The following is a 5,034-nucleotide window of genomic DNA, read 5'->3' as shown; positions in this document are numbered from 1 at the left end:
GTTGTCAGATCTAATTGATTTTAACTAAGTTTTGCTATTTTGTTTCATATCTGATCGTCTAGAGCCTTCGTAGGAATTTCCCGTGACTTGACAACCCGATCTTGGCCCGCTCACAACCCCCTATCACTTAGTGTTGTTATGACACTTTTCAGCAAATTCGCAGCAATGTTGCCAGTATAATGGGTGAGTTATCGCATCTCACAAAACACTTCTTCCACATAATACATATCCCGTCCCATAATCAGATATAAACAGAAATAACATATGCCAAAATTTACATATCATACATGCTCCTATGACAAACCTAAAACATGCCATACATAACAGACCATACATATCACATCACAATACATGAACCTTATACATTTTATACACGTGTTTACATCACGTTTCATACAAACAAATTAACAAAATTCATGTTTTATAGCTTATATTATCACATACCGATCCCACGGAAGGCCTACAGTCGATCAATGTATGGCTCTAGGAAAAAAATTGAATTTTCAGCCCACAGGCTCGTGTGACCCGCACGGCCCAAATTGCCTTGCCCATATAGCCCACACGACTTGGCACACGGCCCAAAATGGCCTAGATCGTACATCACACATGGCCTAGCACATGACTTGTCACACGGCCGTGTGACGCATACAGCCTACCACACGGCCTGGCACACGGTAGTGTGGCATCGACAGTCCTTAATTTCGGCTTTCACTGTTCACTATTTTTTAGGTTTCTCGTTACACACTTGATTCGATTCTAATACGGCAGCAACTACGAGATCTCTATACCTAAAATCAACAATTAACGCTCAAATTAGCCACGATTCCTCAATTTAACCAAAATAATCCACTTAGTCACAATGAAAATTAATACTTTACTAAATCGAAACTCGAAAACCCAAGCGTTCAAACACTTACCCAAACTTTCAGAACAATTTCTAACACCACTAATCCACATGGGGGAGTTTTGATCCTCATGATTCTCCATTGTCAACAACCCAAAAATATAATCAACAAATATGATAATAAAATTGATTCCAGAATGAACCTCAAAATTATCCCTAAAGTCCAACACACCCGTAAATGCAACATTACATGATGAACAATTGCGATAATCACCACCCAAAACGTGAATAGAATTTAAAAGCTGAAAGAATGACCAAATATTCCAAGAACTCAAATCAAGGATGAAAACATTAAAAAAAAAGGTAGATATTGAAGAAAAAATGAAGCAGAACAATTGAACACAAAGGAACAGGTTAGCAAAAAAAATTTGGTGGTGTGAATAATGGGTTTTTGGGAAAAAAATCAAACATGGGATTGTTGGGAAAAAGAAATGAAAATAAGATAAAATAAAATTAAATCCCTTAACAACCATATCGCACAACTTGATAACTACCCAGTAATTGATTTTCAAACCAACTCCACCCCATGCACTATTGACGGAAAATTGAAAAAATAAACCCTTTTTGCTTACGCCAAGATTTGAACCCAAAGCCTCAGACACAGATTAGAAACCTCTAACCACTAAAATAGATATTAATTTATGACAGAATCTAACAAACCAAACACTTGAATTTTTGGGATGTCACACGACTTAGACACATGGCCGTGTACCTCAATGTCACACAACATCAACCTTTTACACGGTCAGGCCACACGACCGTGTGACCTCTTTTTTATAGTTTTAATTGGATTTTTGTGAAATGTTTCAGTTTTGTCCCTATACAATCCCCAACTTATTTTAGAGTTTTTCTAAGCTCGGTTGTGACCCTATTACCATACTTGTTCTGAAATCTGTGATCTGTTGGATTATGTATATAATATGGATAATCTGTGCATCTATGTTGGACTCTACTATTTGATTAACTTATTACTATTACATGCATGAGATACAGATTGACACATATGTATTGTCACAGCTTAATAAATAATATGTTACTGTTGCTACTACTACTGTTACCATTTCTGTCATCAATAATCTGTCATACTATTACACTAGGATTGGGAAATTGAAGGTGGAAGTACATGCTTTATATGTCAAACCGGTTCACTGATCAAATAAATTATTAAACTGGCAGTTCATCTGCATATTACTACTTTGGTGTGCACGGATGAATGAGTTCTCTGTGGAGTGTAGAAAACAATTGGGTAGGAATAATGTACTTATATTCATACATATTGTATATTCACTAAAAATTTACCATGAGACTGATAAACTACTATGCTCTATTGTTTTGCAATTCGTATGTTACGTTACTACTTAAGTACTTATCTATTTTTGCATTAAGACCACACCGAGCTTCATAGCTCATTCTTTAGTTTCCCATATTACCAGATAACTCATGAGGTTAGGACTCAGACATAAAATATGGAGCACTGTCATCAGACTTACATAAAAATATTTTAAACTTTATTTTACAAATTATATTGGTTTTTGCATTATTACAAACGGACTCTGGCATGGACTTTATTATTTTCTATAGGTGTTAATTTTGGGATTTGACTTTATATGTTTTTTTATAATAAAAACGAATATGATTAAGGTTTTCAAGATATTATTTTAAATTATTTCTAAAATGGTACAAATATGAATTTTCCTATTGATTTTGTAGCTAAAATTAAATAAATGAAATAATTAAATTAACTAATATTTTCTTAAAACGAATTAGATTTCAAATGTGATTTTGAAACAATAAATTTTTTTTTCTAAAAATGATTCTCACCAGTTTTATAATGAGTTAAATAATATATATACCAAAACCTTATAAAAAGGTTATGTATAAAATTTTCAAAGTTTGATAGAATACCCAACACATATCAGTACTTTAATAAGTTTCAATACCCTTCATAACAAGTGATGGTTTCTTTTAAGAATTATTGAGATTTGTACTATTTAACTCTTTTTACTAAACCTAAATGTTTTATTGGGCAAACTTGGTGGCCAATGTAACTTTCATGATTCAACCATAACGTTTGGGCTGTGTTTGGGGTGGTTACACTTAGTGGTATTAGAGCTCAAGATTTTAAACTTGGACTGTGGGTTTAGTGAGGTATGCATGCATGTTTTTAAAAAGGGGTTTCGTTGAGTACCATGCCACAATTATTTTTGTAATGTTTTCAAAATTATTCTAAGACTCCGATATGGTCCATAACTAACTACTGTAATTTCTAAAACTGTAAATATACTCTAGACTCTAGAATTTTGAGAATTCATTTTGAGCACACGGGGTAAACAATTGACCTGTCGTCAAATGTAGTAGTCAATTCGAGTCAATTTCACTTAAGGAGTTTGTTTTCTAAGCAATTTAGAATTTTAATTTATGTTTTCAATAATTAGGCTTTTAGATATAAAGTTAATAAAAATAAGTGTTTTTAACACATTTTATAGGTGTTGTGACCTAATAGGACGACACGAGCCTTAGGTTGTGCTAATTGGTTTAATTGAGTGTGTAGGATGAAGATATAAAGGCTCGATTGATGTAGAAGCAAAGGTCAAGTGATGTACAAGCTTCCCGAGACGTCAAAGCACCGAAAGCACAAAATTAGGATAAAGTTGCATGTCGTGTTGCGCCATGCAAGGGGTGTAGCGCGACTCAAGGCCAACGGGCTGCCCAAGCTTGTCGAGTATTATACAAAGACCTAAGATGTGTCGAAGACCTAATTTGGATTGCCAACACCACTATAAATGAGAAATTAGGGTTTTAATGTAACTAAGTCATCCTAGATGCCTTCAAAAACCCTCGTAGTTTAGAAGTAGTTTTAGTTTATTTTCTTTTTGGCTTTTCAATACTTTCTTGTTTTCCTCTTGAAATCGGTTTTGATTCAAGAGTTTATTTATATTATTAAAGTATTTCAATTTATGTTTTTTGCATTTTTTATTTCTTCATTCTAATCAAGAGATTTACTACTCTATTCCCTATTTGATAATCAATCCATGATTATTCAAGTCTCTTTTCTCCTTTGAATCAGTCGTGTCCTTTACATGGTTTATTCAATTGAGAGAGAAATCATGAATAACATGAGTGGCTAAATTCCTTAGGGGAGATTGATGAGTGGATGGGGATGTGATTAATAAAGGATTTAGGGTTTCTTGAGAGGGATTAGTTGGCATAAATTATGTGGTCTTAAACTGTTAAGCTTGATAACCGTAATAAGTTATCATAGGCTAGACAAGATTGAAAGATAACTCGGACTGAGTAAATCATAATCTATCCTGGTTGAGAAAGTGAGGTCGGGATACAAGTGAGTATCAACCAATCAATTAGTTAATTAGAGGCCAAGAGATAATAATTGATTAATCGATGACTAATCCACCCTAAAATCCTAATCCAAAATTAGTTTCAAACCCTAAAGTAAGTTAATCTTCCTAATTGGTTTATTAATTTATTTTGTTTGTTTGTTTTTATTTATTTGTTTATTTTTATCCCTTCAAATTATTTCATGGTTAATCATAATATAGGGTTTTGTACTTCGATGCCCTGGTGTGGTGTAGTTACTACTCGGATGAGTAATCTGGTGTGGTGTAGTTACCCATGTACCCGAATATATTCATTAGAGATAATCAGGCTAAATGGTTAATGAAAAGTGAAAAATTGCAATAGAATGGTATGAATTTGGTATTCAAATGGCTAGATGTTGAAATGATTATGAGAATGGCATTGAAATGTTGATTTAAGTGAATTGAAATAATATATATTTGAATTACTATATGATATGGTTATATGTTAAACTCACCTTGTTGTTTTGTAATTTTTCATGTTTAGGCAAACTTTGCCAAGTTAAACAACTTGTTATGTTTAGTTGTAAACTAAGGTAAGCTTTTTTTTAATGCTTGTGAACTTACTAAGCATCATATTTGCTTACCTCGTTTGTTTTCCCTTTTCCTTATAGATCATCATCTTGCGAAATGCGTCAAGCCAGATCGATATATAAAGCCCACACTATCCACATTTTGGTAGCTTTTTAACCATTTTGAGTCAAGTATTATGGCATGTATATAATTGATATGGTACATATTTGAATGTACAAAAAG

This window comes from Gossypium hirsutum, chromosome D04 (genome assembly GCF_007990345.1).
Source record: "Gossypium hirsutum isolate 1008001.06 chromosome D04, Gossypium_hirsutum_v2.1, whole genome shotgun sequence".
NCBI classification, from domain to species: domain Eukaryota; kingdom Viridiplantae; phylum Streptophyta; class Magnoliopsida; order Malvales; family Malvaceae; genus Gossypium; species Gossypium hirsutum.
Note: the sequence above shows the minus strand (reverse complement) of the source record.